This window comes from Ambystoma mexicanum, chromosome 6q, assembly GCF_040938575.1.
Source record: "Ambystoma mexicanum isolate Mex_15411 chromosome 6q, UKY_AmexF1_1, whole genome shotgun sequence".
In the NCBI taxonomy this organism is placed as follows: Eukaryota; Metazoa; Chordata; class Amphibia; order Caudata; family Ambystomatidae; genus Ambystoma; species Ambystoma mexicanum.
In genome coordinates this window covers 146,465,801-146,481,149 of record NC_090937.1, presented here as the reverse complement: position 1 = coordinate 146,481,149, position 15,349 = coordinate 146,465,801, and the positions used below count along the sequence as shown (strand labels likewise).

The window sequence follows — 15,349 nt, the reverse complement described above, 5'->3', positions numbered from 1 at the left end:
CAGACAGGTAAGTGCATGGGTGGATACATCCCAAGTGCAAGTGAAGGGGGGGGGGTGTCTAACAGCCATCAGGTAAGTGCACGCCTGAGATAAACCACCCACCTGGCAGGTGTGGGCCCCAAAGGGGGGTGGGGTGCTGGAGACGATTGGCCAGAAGTCCAGGACCCTATTAAGTCTCATGAGGAGCATAGTCATCAGTCTCAGCGACTGTAGGGATAGTTAGCATGAGAGAGAGAGAGAGGGAGGGAAGGAGGAGGAGAAGAATAAAGTCTTGAGTTGTTTACAGAACTTGAGGTGAACCGGTTCAAGGTGGAGAGAGAGTGGGAGAATGTTCCAGAGGAGGGAGCCAGCAGAGGAGAGTGATCTGCTCCAGCTGTCTGCTTGGAGAAACGTTTATCCAGCAGAGAGTTGGAGCGAGAAAATCAAAGGGATCTGGAAGGAGAGTATTTAGTGAGAGAGAGCTGCAGGTAGCGTAGTCCCAGGCCCCAGACAGCCTTATGGATTGGACACCACCCCAAGTACACAGGGGAATTCTGTACTTTGACACACCAGCATAGTTAGCCAATTGCAGAAGGTACCACAAATTCCAATCGACAACCTCCGCTTGTCGTCGCAGAGCTGCCAATTGCTGATGGGATATTTCTGTAACAAAGCCCTTGATCACTGCACATCTGCACAATAGCCAAAGGTCATTGCGTTGGACGAGTCCATGCAGAAGGGTCTCAGCATTAGGTGTCAGGTCCAATTTGCATCGTCATACCATCAGCATCTTATATGTAAACTGGCTGCTGCCCATCAACAGCGTTTTCCACAAAGGTAGGCTTTTACTGTGTCATTTTAGTCCCCTGCCCCACTGGGTGCAGGCTGGGTGGCAGTGCAATCCAAGGAAGGTCTGATATCCAACACATATCCTCTGGTGCCTCCAAAGAAACTTAACACGCTGTTCTCAATGCTTAAAAGCAAAGGAAACGAATCTGCGACATCCTTCATTGGTGCCAACTGTGAACACAGACCCAGCTTAGTTGAGATGCCACAGCAGAAATTACATTTAGCTGAACAGTTATGTCTAATTACTGGAAGGAAATGAAGCGATGTGCATTGCTGGCAGAGCCTCGATAATCTGCAATAATATGTCAAATGCTGTCTTTTTGTGGGGCTTAGTAGGACACAATCATTCACATAATAAATGTTTTTTTTTTCTAAAAAAACATTTTTTGTCACCAGTGTCAGCAGCTTATGTTTTGCTTTGTTTTCTTCCCCAGTGAACACAATTCATTTTAAACGAAGAGAGCTGCGTTCAAAACATTGTGACATGATGAAGCATGGCGGAAATTGAAAAGTTCACTGCTTGTAAACACAATCTAAAGACAGTTTATATCATTCCGTTTAGGTTTATTGCTCCATTTAGCCACAGCAAACATACAGAATAAATACATGTAAACAAAATCACAAAGAGCAACCAATAGATGCAGGGCGGATAGCACGATTCTTGCTATTGGACAGACATTTACAAATACATTTCTTTTAGTTGGGTTTCTGTATGCACAAACTCTGATATTAAACCAGGATGCAATGGATGGGATTCAGTGGACCCGCAATACCGTGTGCAATGTGCTCTGTGGCAGAATGCCATCTGTAAGGGTCTGCAATCTGGGCTGTTTTTGACATTCTATGTCAAGACGGAGGTGAACATTAAGCTTCTTCTTCTTTTATTTTCTCTCTCCAGCAGTTTCAACAAATAATATACATTTTGTAAACTTTTCTTTTTTTAAATTACCTTTTTTTTTTTGAAAAACTTCAAGTCCCATTATTTGTGTAGTCCTATAGTCTCTGGCCATGTGACCTAGTCCTTCCTTTTCCTCTGTCCTTCCTCTTCTTTTCCTGCTCTCCACAGGTAAGTACCATATTATCTTAGCTGCGTAGAGTTTGCAAATAGAATGTGTATTTTTCATAGAATTGACTAAATTTGTTCACCATTGTAAATATTATATGTATGGGAAGTATGATTAGGCCCCCGGGATGCGCGACGCGGCAGCGTTAGTAACCTACATTCTTATATTAGAGGGAATCAGAGGCCCTGTGTCACATTATACGACACTTCAGGGGCCTGCCGAATTCCCTTTCAGTCAAGCAGCGTGGCCCGTAAGCTGTAACTCAGGCCCCACCTTTGAAAGGGCGGAGCGAAGCGTGAGCGGGAGATCAATTCCCCACGCACAGCTGCCGAGGAAAACAACCCCCACCGTTGTTAGTGTGGAGCGGCCAGTCAGCTATGCTTGCGACGCGAGCCAATACACATTCCAGAGCAAAGATCCCCCACCCTCACGGAGGCGTGGCTTCACGCATAACGCTCCGAGGGAGATTCAATCTCTGATTTTCACAGCGTTACGGAGTGAAATACATAAGAGTGTTTTTCCTAACATTAAAATAGATTATATCTCAATACAATCCTGCACAGATACAGCATACAGTGCGGTGAAGGTGCAGCCTCAAGGGAAAGTGAATCTGTGGACGTGCCACTACATCTGGAAAGGTATTTGATCAGGCACCTGTCAGTCAGCACATAGAACATGTCAAACTTCGAATGGAGCGAAGAGGAGCACGAGGCAGTCTATCAAGAAGACTTAGCCTATAGCTTCAAAGAAGTGCTGGGAGGTTCACTAACGGAGGCAGTGGCTCAAGGGGTCAAACCCTTACAGGAAAGACTACATACAATAGAACTATTTCTGAGCCAGAAGGAAGAACGCACCAAGCAGGAAGAAAGCACGTCCACAAGAGCAACTGCAAAAGACCCTAAAGGGTGTAATAAGGCCCGGAAGAGCAAAGACTCTCCTGACCCCCCGGGCCAACTGGAAGGGGCTGGTACAAGAGCCCCAGAGGCTACAGACTCTTTCCTTAGACTAAAAGAAGCGTTCATGAAGGGTTCACAGGTGCAGAGCCGCGAGACCCCCTACCCAGGGGAAGACAATATGGGTTATCCAGAGGATGGCTCCCTGGATGGTTTCCCACAAGAGGAACCGCCAATATCCCCTACATCCACTCAAGAGGATGCAGATAATGAAGGGGACAAGGGAAGCCAACCCCCGCCTAAGAAAAGGCAATGAAAACTCCATCACATAGAAGAAGAAGAAACATCAGACATGTTTCAGCCGGAGGAGATCAGAAATCCGAGATCCTCGGAGTGGGTACCTTCGCTGAGAGTCGCGAAGTATATGACGATAAGACTGCGGAAAGCTCTTCAAAAAGAGGTTAGACAAAGACTGAGAGCCGAATGCCCAAGACCAGACCTTCCGGGCAAGGTTGCAGAAGCTCCAGAAATAGACCCAAAATGTTATCGTTTGTCTCCAAATCCAACAGAGACCCAAGAAATGGCATAGACCACTCATGGAAAAGTTGTCAAGAAAAAGTCCTCGACCTGGCCGGACCTCTGGCTAAAATAATGGACCTAGCCGAGTGAGCCAAGGATACATGCGAGGAGGTAGACCCTGGAGTCCTGGCGAATTGGGCCCAGCGTGCCATATGCCTACAAGGCAATGCAAATTGCACAATTTCATCTGAACACAGGAGAGGTCTCCTGCTCAAAATTGACTGTAAATTAGGAGATCTGTCATCATACAAAGCTGGAGAGGCAGCTCAGGGATTTTTGTTTGGGGAAACGTTCGGCTAAGAAATGGGGAGGTACGTAGGGACCTACACCTCCCTAGAGAAAGCACAGGCCTCGATGAAGAACATTTTTCCAGGGAGAGTTTTTGGCGGGACCAGTCGCTACAGACGTCGGTCAACCGGTCAGTACCAAGCATTTAGAAGGCCTCAGAACAACAGAAACCAATACTGGGAGTCCAGGCAACCAGATATCTTCTTTCCCCCAAGAGACCGCTTCCCTAGAGGAAGGCGGGGCAGAGGAAAGGGAAGAGGACAAAACTTCCCCACAGGTGAGAAATTTTACATATCCGCCAGTAGGGGGGAGGACAGCTACATTCTGGGAAAATTGGCGCTCGCTTTCCAGCGACGCCTGGGTCCTGCAGACAGTGAAAGGAATGCACATAGAATTCACAGAGACCCCTGACCAGTCGCAAGTGCCGCACCCCTTAGTCTCGACACAGACAGAGAAAGAACTGCTAGATGCAGAACAGCAAAACCTAGCAGAAAAACCGACTATCAAACCACGCGTAACACCCCCAAGATTTGTGAGCAATATGTTCCTGGTCCACCGGAAAGACAAGGTGAGACCAGTGATAAATCTAAAACACATGAACAGCTGGGTGGTCTGGAACCATTTCAAAATGAAAGGAACCCACCAGCTCAGAGACACGCTCAGACAGAGCAACTGGTTAGTAAGGATATACTTGAAAGATGCTTACCTAACGATTCCAGTGCAGAGAGATTTCCATCCGTTCCTAGCGTTCGACTGGGACGGGCAATTATGGCAGTTCGCAACAATGCCATTCGGGCTGTCCTCAACGCCATGGGCATTCACAAAGATCATGAAACCAGTGGCAGCGGCGATCAGAGAAAAGAGGATTCGGATGATTATATATCTAGACGACATCCTACTGATGGCCGACAGCAGAGAGACCCTTGCCTACCAGACCGACTAGGTGGTGAAACTCTTGACCTCACTAGGTTTCCTAGTGAACCGAGAGAAATCAGAGATGACAACAGCGAAGAGGATAGAATTCCTGGATTTTATTATAAACACCAAGTCGGCGACATCGGAACTCCCGAACAGAAAGATCAGAGACATAAAAAGAGAAATAAGAACATGTCTCAGCAAGACGGACATATCACTCTGCACCATAGCGCGAGTAGTAGGCTTACTAGCAGCATCAATACAGGCGATATTCCCAGGACCATTACACTATCGAGCCCTGCAGTGGCTGAAGATACGACACCTTCAGCAAGGCCTACATTACCATCAACTGGTACTCTTAGATAAACAGTCCAGAACAGAAATGGAATGGTGGTTAGCGAACATGGAAGCCTGGAACGGGAGAGCCATTTTCGGCGACCGCCCAGACTTGATAATAGAATCAGATGCCAGCAGAGCAGGCTGGGGATCCCGGTGCAGAGATCTCCAGACAGGAGGGAGATTTAGCGCAACGGAACTCCAATTACACATAAACTGTCTGGAGCTACTAGCCGGATCCTTTGCGATCAAGGCGTTTACAAAAGGAAAAGTGAATTCTTGCATTCTGCTGAAAATGGACAACATTTCAGCAGTCAAGTACATGAATCATTTAGGAGGAACGAGATCAAAATTACTAGCGGAAATAGCCAAGGTAGTAGCCAAATACTTACCAGGTTCGTTGAATATAGTGGCGGACTGGAACTCCAGGCATCTCTCAGACTCCAGCGACTGGATGCTGGACCGGGTAATATTCCAGAAGCTGGAGAAGCTTTGGGGCCCAGTACACACAGACCTGTTTGCATCCAGGCTAAACACACAGAAAGATAGGTTCTTCAGCTGGAGATTAGACCCAGCTGCAGCCGGAGTGGATGCCTTCCTGCAAGACTGGAGGGAGCAGACACTTTACGCCTTTCCCCCATTCATAATGATGAGTACTAGCAAAAGTATGCAGAAAGGCAGCGAAATTGATAGTAGTGGCTCTGATCTGGAAATCTCAAGTATGGTTCCCAGCACTCATGGAACTAATAGCAGATTACCCAAGAGTACTGCCTCAAGGAGAGAGCCTCCTCATGGACCCAGTTGGGTCATTTCACCCTCTGAGAGTGAAGGGGAGGCTGACTTTGATGGCGTGCAGGATAGCAGGAGACGCTGGAATCTCCCGAGAATTTCAGCACAAGCTGCAAGCCTCATCGTCGAGTCATGGGCGCCTTCAACTAGAAGGAGCTATGACGCAGCTTGGAACAGGTGGTCGACACGGTGCAGAAGGAGAAATATTCACCCCGTTTCTGCCCCTCTAGTCGAGATACTGAATTTCTTAGCGGAACTCCTCCAAGACGGCAAAGCATACAGAACAATAGGGGTATACAGATCCGCGATTTCAGCAGGTCACCTGCCCGTGGAGTACCAGTAGGAGAAAACGTAGCAGTGATACGACTCCTAAAAGGAATAACCGAGATACGAGACTTTATGGGACGTATCGGTGGTATTGAAGCTGGCCATGTTGTTATGCATGGTGTCATGCAGGAGAGTAGCAGACGTGAAAGCTTTAGAAGTGAATAGGAAAACGTACGGCTCAGAAGGCGTAACGTTTAACCTAGCTAGAAGGACGAAAACAGACTCTGCCACGATCACGTACCCCTACATGCAAGAACAACCTAAATGGTGTGTAGCAGCATTTATAAAAGAATACGAAAACAAGACAGCCGAGCTAAGTCCGGCAGGGACAACCCAATTGCTAATATCACGCAGGAAACCACACAGAGGAGTGGCGACAGCCACTATAGCACGATGGGTCAGGGACATCATGAGTCTAGCGGGCATAGACATGACAAAATTTGGCGCGCACTCAGTTAGAGGAGCAATGGCCTCGAAAGCGTTAGGACAGGACGCAGCTTAACAAGACATTATGAAAGCCACAGACTGGGCTACCGATACGACATTCAGAACATTTTACTACCAGCCTATTAATACAATAGCAGAAGTAGTAGTGAGAAGCTTTGAACAAGGTTAAAGCTTGCCTCTGTCTTGACATAGAATGAAGATTCCCCCTGCTAATACCGCAGGAAGCTCTTGATTCTATTAAAGACAATGAGGCAAACATTAAATTCCCAGCCCAAATACACAGAAATATGAGACAAGATGTAATGTTGAAATGATGTACTGCATTTAACTGACATGACTTTTCCTTCCAGAATATGGTGTGTATTCCCCGCCCTGACATGTATAATTGTTTGTCTTGACAATAGGAGATGAGCAAAAGAACAGCTGATCACAAGAGAAAGCAAGTTCCTCGGAGCAAGTCTGCAAGTTAAAATGCGGGAGACCGGCTCAGCATGAGGCAGGAAGTTAAGTTCGGAGCAGAAGTTGACCCAGTTGGTTACACAGTTAAGAAATGATTGCAGTTCAAAGCAGTCAAAGTAGAGGAAGGACAGAGGAAAAGGAAGGACTAGGTCACATGACCAGAGACTAAAGGACTACAGAAATTATGGGACTTGAATTTTTTCTATAAAAAAAATAAAGGTTATTTAAAAAAGAAAAGTTTACAACATTTATGTTATTTGTTGAAACTGCTGGAGAGAGAAAATAAAAGAAGAAGAAGCTCAATGCTTGCCTCCTTGTCTTTCATAGAATCCAGAGGTCGCTGCGCTATTAGCAGGGGGAATCTTCATTGGCTTGTTAAATGATGGTGTTTTTTTCATCAGAATGTGGGTTCTGCTAAACAGGTCTCACTTTCAGAGTGCTCCATGCTGAAGTGAAAATTATAATTCATACATGTTGTAATGAAGGCATGGTATCAAAGTAAGACAGACACAAGTGATCACAGTACAAGGGTGTTTATTAAACTGTAAAATGGGTGAGGTAAAAATGCCTAATATAAACCTAAATCTGAGATGGGAGCAAGTTACGACCATCAGATAATAATAATACAGTCCTAGTAGAGTCTGTTCACAAAACACCTGGCACTGGTGGCGGCCCACCTGTGTCTGCAGGGCATACATGTATACCCATACCTGGACAATTGGCTGATACGCACCCGTTCCCAGGATCTGGCTGACGAGCACACATGAAGGAGACCGCATGGCTACTGACAGACCTGGGGTTCTCTGTAAACTAACCAAAGTCCTGCTTAACGCCATTGCAGAATGCTCTGTTACTGGGTGCCAGACTGAACACAGTGGCTTGTGCAGCATCACCCTCAGAGGAGGGGCTAGTTGCCATTCAAGGTAAGATGCAGCAACTGTCGTTGGAAAAGACGGCCACAGTTCGGGCCATCAAGTCTTTGCTCGGCATGATGTTGAACTGCATTTACCTCTCCCTTCTCTGCAGATGTGACCCCTACAGGAATTCTTGGATGCACATTGGATACAAGTATCGAGGAGTTTTGCGGAGAAGACCCCAATCAACAAGACATTCCGACGGGTGATAGAGCACTCCCAACTTGCCCAGGGGATGGGATTTCAAACCCTACCATACCAGGAGATGGTCACCACGGAAACCTTTCTGGAAGGCTGGGGGGCTCACACCGGACATCTACATGTCAGAGGTCTGTGGCTTCCGGAAGAGAAGGATCTGCACATCAACATCCTGGAGCTACAGGCAGTGTTCTGGGTCCTCAAGTCTTTTCTACTTTCTCTGAATAGCAAGGTGGTAAGGATCTTCATGCACAACACTGCCACCTTGATCTACATCAGCAAGCAAGGGGGCACTCGAGCCCCAACGCTCTCCAAGGAAGCTCATCGGACAGGGGATGTTCCTCATCCTGCTCTACCTGGCAGGCGTCAAGTACACCGTTGCATAGTCCCTCAGCAGAGAACTGTGTACCTGCCACAAGTGGATACTTTTTCAGGATCAGGTGGACCTTATATTTGTCAAATGGGGCAGACACCTGATCGATCATTTTGACACAGCAGCAAACTCCTAATGTCAGAAGTTTGCCAGCAGATTTTACCAACCGAGGAGCTTGGGTGACATGTTCTCCTTCCCCTGGGAAGGTCTGTTTCTGTATGCTTTTCCCCCATTTCCTCTCCTGCTTAGTGTGATCAGCACACTCAGACAGTGTCAGTGCAGAATGATACTCATCGCCCTGGCGTGACCAGGGTAGATTTGGTATCCGTACCTACTCAGCCTGTCAGGGTCTCCTCCAGTCAAGTTTCTGGTACTTCCGGAGAGGGAGGAACAATCCTTCATCATTACACAGCATCCTTGAACCTGAAGGCATGGCTCCTGCAGCCTTAAAGTTTGGAGGTTATGACCTGCCAGCAGACTGCAGGGAGGTCCTCACCAAATCCAGGGTGTTGTTGATACTAAAGTGCTATGGCCATGAGTGGAAGCGTTTTTCTACCTGGTGTCAGTCACAGAAGATTACCCCTGTGAGGGTCATGGCTCCACATATTCTTCCATTCTTGCTTTCCTTGGCAAAAGCTGGTCTGACTCACATGTCCATCAAGGTACACCTGGCGGCCATCTCATGCTACACCAGATTCCCGGGAAGATAATTGTTGTGGTTCTACAGACTCATAAAGGAGTATGTCTAGGGGCTTTTTTTCAATCGTTCCCGCCGGTGAAGGCCCCTGTCACGGCATCAGAACTCAAAATAGTCCTGACAGGCCTTATGGGGGCGCCCTTCTAACCTATGCATCACGCTCCATTCAAGTCTCTTTCATGGAAGCCAGCATTCCTCATGGCCATCACCTCAGCCAGACAAGTGGGAGAGATCCAAGCCCTGTCTTGCAAACAGCCGTATTTGACTGTCCATGAACCAGGGGTGCTGCTGCGTATGCATCCCTCTTTAATGCTGAAGGTTCCATTGGAACTCTCCACCTCAACAAGCCTTTGGTGTTACCTGTTTTCTTTCCAAACAATTAATCACGGGAGGAGATGACCTTGCATTCGCTGGATGTTTCTTGTGCCTTGAAGTTCTACGTGGCACAAACAAAGAGTTTTCAGAAGACTTCTCAATTGTTTGTGAATTTTGGATCTGTGAATATTGGGAAGGCCTTGTCCAAGGCTTCCAGCTCAAGTTGGCTCTCTGGCTTCATCATGAACTGTCATCAACTGGCTAACCGGCCTCTGTCGCGACGCCCGAGAGTGCACTCCATAAGAGTGATCGCTGTGACAACAGCGTTACTGTCTGGTGTACCCCTGCTCGACATCCGAAGGGCTGTGATGTGGAGGTCCACACAAAACTTCAAGAGGTTCTACTGCATCAAAAGGGATTCCAGGGTGGAGTCGAGAGTCATCCAGGCAGTGGTAAACAACCTGTTTTCTTGAGGTGAGTCTGTTCCAGGGCTAAATGTTGATCACTTCTGTTGAGCCTTGCCACCTCCTGTGGTTGTGTAATGTGTACTGCTGTGTATTCGTTATTCATGAGTGTGTGAATCCATGCCAGACCACATGCTGGAGAAGGTTTAAGTTACTTACCTGTAACTATTATTCTCCAGCATGGGTCTGGCATGGATTCACATGTGAACCCTCCCTCCAGCCCCTTTGCGGCTCTTCTTGGTCAAACTGCCACTTTACATGCTTACAAAATCAGTAGGTGGCTGCCACAGGCAGGGCTTGGGGAGAGGACGCTCATTGGATGGGGGCAATATGACCCAGAGGGCAGTGATTAGTTTAGTGGAGAAATACAGTGTTAAAGTGAAAGTGAAACTCTTTTTTCTTTTATCGATGATTCCCAGCCTCACATCGGGGAATATTCAAGAGCATGTAAATCCATGCCAGACAATTGCTGAAGAACAATAGTTACAGGTAAGTAACTTAAACCTTCCTGTTTTTCTGTGAAAACTAAAATATGCTTCCCAATTGTTTGTGTACTCGTGAATCCTTTCTGTGTTTTAGTCAATTTCCTTCATGCGTTGAGCACCTTTCAAATAGTATATGTGAGTATCTTGTGAATACATATGTTTACTCTATTCATATGACTATGTTGCAAAGTATTTTAAATCATAAACATGACTGGGCACTGTAGTTAGTAGGAAAGAGGAATCAGGAAGAGGAGTTTCACTCCTCAGAGAAGGAGGCATTTTTCCAGGTCTTGAACGAGAATGGTGGGGATAGTTTGATACAGCCATTCACTCATAACCACATCAGGTGCTGCACGAGGTGAGATAGTAATTGAGGGATAGTTTTGCAAGAGAAGAGGTGGCAGGAATGATTACAAAGTGTTCACAACTACTGCAGGTGGAGGGGGATTTGGAGGACCATTCTTCTGAGGCAAATAATTCCTTCTTCAACAGATGATGGATGGATGCAAGGAGTTAATTATGTCTTTTGGGGTGAGGGGCCATGCCTAACATCATTACAATCCCTGAGGTCAGGGTATTCATGAGATCATGTTACCATCACATATACCTGCTGGACAAGATTGCTAAGTAGATCAACCTTGATGTTGGAATCAAATGCTGGGAACTGTGAAAGAAAGACCGGTGGGGGGTGTCTGTACTTCTGCTCTCTATATGGTAGAAGAGAGGCACAGAGGACCCCAGCCAAGATTCTCTAGTCCGGTAGCAATGGTCGAGCAATCAAGGCCTAGCTTCTCAGGAGGTGATGCAGGCTGGTTCTTAAGTACAGTGTAGTCCCCAAGCCCCCACAAAGGAATGTCCACACACTGTATTGGTTAGAACACAGTCTTTATATAATCAATATTCAAGGTTATGTACACTTATCATAATAACTCACTTTGTACTCAGGAAAATCAACAATGGCAAATATATACAATTCTAAAGTGGTACCACCCTTTGTATTAGATCTCATTAAAGTGCATCAACAATACTGTAACAATGTCACACAGATCAATAGAGTGAAACCAGCAATAGAGAGAGGAGAGAAAATAAGATGGTTGAGCAATAGGCAGAATACTGGCCCCTACCACTGGACACAGTTCTGTGTGGAGATCCCCCCACCTGGGCAACCTGTAAAATAAAGATATAGCACAAGCCCAGTCCATATATTGTTCTGCAAGTCTTATTCCCTCCTATAATGTTTTTACCCCCCCAATGTACCTGGTGGAGTCGAGTTCTTCGAAGAAGCGTCGACAGATCCTTCTTGAGCGACCCCCTTTCAAGCGGGAGTCACGGATCGTCGAGAGGCGTCGAGAAGCGTTGAGGAAATCGGTGTTCGGCGACGGGGAATCGACGGCCCTTCTTGAATGCCTTCCCTTTCAAGCGGGAGACACGGGGCATCGAACGTCCGTCGACAAACAGGGTAGAACGGCGTCGATGAGGCGGCAGCTTCGTCCGAGCGGTGCTCGTCGGCGTCGGAGCGTCGGCGTCCTGCAAGGCAGAGGCGTGCGGGGCACCTCGGTGACAATAGTTCTGGACCGCAAAGATTGTGGAGACGGAGGCCCAGCAAGGGCATCGAGTCGTTCGAGTCTTTGTGGTCTTCGGGTGGCGGGAAACCCACCGGCAGGTTTCTCCTCGGCGCATTGGTCGTCCTTGACTTTCTCCGGCAGGATAAAGCGGTCGACGGTGTGGACGAGGGAGTCCTTCGATTCGAATGTTCTTAGGCAAAGGAGCGGACGGCTCCGGTCGTCGGCGGCACGGCGTCAAGTGGTTCCCACGGCTGGGCAACACAACTTTGACGGGCCTCCAGCGGTTACACAAACCTGCGAACCCTGGTCGACGGCAATGGACTTCGACGGCGGCGATGTCCGGGTGCTTCACTTCGATCTCCTCGGCGGTCCCGTCTCGGGTCGGCAGCCTTTCGAGGGTCTGTATTTCAGGGCGCTTTGGCGAAGATGGAGCGGTGCTCGATGGTCCCTCGGAGCACGGGAAGAGGGCGCCTTACCAGGTCCTCTCTCGGGTCAGTCTTCGACGATTTCGGCAGCCTTCGGATCGGTCGAAGCAAATGCCACAGCAAGTCTTCTTCTTCCAGCTGGACGTCGAGGATCAGCAGTTCCAGTTACTCTTAGAGTGGAGACTCAGCTCCAGAACGCTTCTGAATGCTTCTGAGCGTTCCCTGAACCCCTCTGAACCTTTCTGAACCAATTACCAGTGGTGAGAGGTCCCCAGATATACTATTCTGTCTCTCATCCACACTGCTGGCACACACTCAGCAGCCAATCATACAGAAGGGCATTCATGCAGTCAGTCAGCCATTCAGGCACACAGTGCATTCAGGCCACACTCCTCCCTTTCAGACACTCACAACAAGGAATGTGGATTGGGACAAGTACCCAGCCATTCAACACTACACACTGCATTCAGGCCAGTTTCGGGCAGGGCTGTCTCAGTCTTTGTCTCTCATGCCAGAAACCAGACAACCACAACAAGGAGTGTATATTGGTCACACACTCCATTCACCCAGGTCCCACCCACAGGAGGTACCCACAACATACAGTCTCTGGGAGGGCTCCAGTCAGTCTAGCTGGGCCTTCACAACAACACCATATATGGAACTTCCACCCAACAGCCAGTCAGGGGGAAGGGACAGAGTCAGGGCTTCCCAGGACTTTGGGAAACAAAGTAACAGGCAATAGAAAGCAAGAGGCCACAGGGGCCATCTTGTTTCCTATCAGGAATCAACTGATCCCAATGGCAGGGCCTGGGTATCCCAAAATGGAGGACACCCAGAGCACCTGTCAAATTCAGCATGGAGCTGCCACCAGCCCATACCCTGCTCTGTGGGCCACCCACAGGTGCCCAAAAACATACACTAGGGGAACAGGGTTGTACCCCTACCCATGGGTGCCATAAGGGTATCCCATGGGTCTGTTCACCAAACCAAAAGAGAGAGCTGCACTTCCAGGAGTCCCACATGGACTCCTGGGCAGAAAACATGACAGAACACACGATAAAAAGCAGTAAAGGACAAGGATTCAGAGGCCCTGTCCCTCTGATGCATTTCCAGCATCACAGTCGCCCCCCCCAGACTGAGGTGGAGGGTGTCTAATCTCTCATGGGATAGACACCCTCATCCAGACGGTCAACATACCTTCTGGAAAGGCCATCTGCATTATCGTGACTCTTCCCTGGTCTGTGCTCTATGGTGAAGTCTAGCCCTTGCAGGCTAATGGACCACCTGAGCAATTTCGGATTCTCACCCTTCATTTGCATAAGCCACTTCAGGGGCTTATGATCTGTTTGGACCTTGAAGGTAGACCCCGTAAGGTAGGGCCTAAAACGCCTAAGGCTCCAAACTATGCTAAAACACTCCTTTTCAACAGTAGCCCACCTAAGTTCTCTACCCTTGAGTTGTCTACTGATGAATATGATAGGATGTTCTCTTCCTTTGTCATCTAACTGGGACAAGACAGCTCCAATTCCGGTGTCGCAGGCATCCGTCTGGACGATAAAGGTTCGGCTGTAGTCAGGCGCACACAACACAGGTGCCCTACACAGACTTTCTTTCAAGCCATCAAAGGCCCTCTGACAGTCTTCGGTCAAATTAACCTTCCTAGGCTGTTTGGGTGAAGTTAGCGCTGTCAGGGGTGCAGCTATGGTTCCATAGTCTGCCATGAAATTGCGATAGTACCCAGTGAGGCCCAAAAAGGCTCTCACCTGGGTTTGAGTAGTGGGAGTCTCCCAGTTCTGTACATCCTGTACTTTACTGGAGAGAGGTTGGATTTGACCCCCTCCTACCTCATGACCAAGATAGGTAACTTTCCCCTGAGCTATCTGGCACTTGGTGGCCTTGATAGTGAGGTTAGCCCTTTTCAAGGCCTGCAACACCTTATCCAGATGTGTCAAATGCTCTTCCCAGGTGGAACTGTAGACGGCAATGTCGTCTAAGTAAGACACACAAAAGGCTTCCAGCCCACTAAGCGCATAGTTGACCAATCTCTGGAAGGTGGCAGGGGCATTCTTCAACCCAAAAGGCATGACCCTAAACTGGTAGAGTCCCTCAGGTGTTGAGAAGGCCGTCTTTTCCTTGGCATGGTCCGTCAGAGCTATTTGCCAATAGCCTGAGGTAAGGTCAAAGGTGCTCACAAATTTGGCAGCACCTATGGTGTCCACGAGCTCATCAGCCCTGGGCAATGGGTGCGCGTCAGTTTTGGTGACGGCATTGACTCCTCGGTAGTCCACACAGAACCTCCAATCCTTGGTACCCGCCTGGGAACTTGCCTTGGGGACAAGGACCACAGGACTGGACCAGGGACTGGTTGAGGGTTCAATAACACCCAGATCCAACATCTTGGCGACCTCAGCCTGGATGTGGTTCTTGACGGTATCTGACATACGGTAGCACCTGCTTTTGACAGGCACACTGTCACCAGTGTCGATTTCATGCCTAAACCACGGTGTAAGGCCTGGCGTCAGTGAAAACAGAGAGGCATACTGTTGGAGTAAAGCCCTGCAGGCCCTCTGTTGCTCTGTTGTCAAATCCGGAGAGAGATGTACTCCCTCCACTGAGCCATCCTGAGGGTTGCTATGCAGCAAATCAGGAAGGGGCTCACTCTCATCCTCTTCTTGCCCTGAAGCTAGCAAGAGACATAAGACTTCTGCTCGCCGTTGGAAAGGCTTGAGCCTGTTGACATGGAATATCTGAGGGGCTACCCCAGAGGCTCCCATGTCAACCAGATAATTGACTTCGCCCATCTTGGAGATGATCCTGAAGGGTCCAGTCCACTTGTCTGCCAGAGCTCTAGGCTTGGTAGGATCCATCACAAGGATTGCCTGTCCCGGAGTCCAATCCACTTGCGAGGCTTTAAGGTCATGCCAGTACTTATTCAATTCCTGACTGGCCTTGAGATTTGCTGTTGCCTGACCCATCATCTGTGTCATC

The 15,349-nt window shown here is 48.3% G+C and overlaps 1 protein-coding gene across 1 annotated transcript in view; it reads left to right on the top strand.

Annotated features, from left to right (window-relative positions):
- Positions 1 to 15,349, top strand: part of CCSER1 (coiled-coil serine rich protein 1) — a 2,886,772-nt gene that overhangs the window by 2,652,942 nt on the left and 218,481 nt on the right. The window lies entirely within an intron of this gene.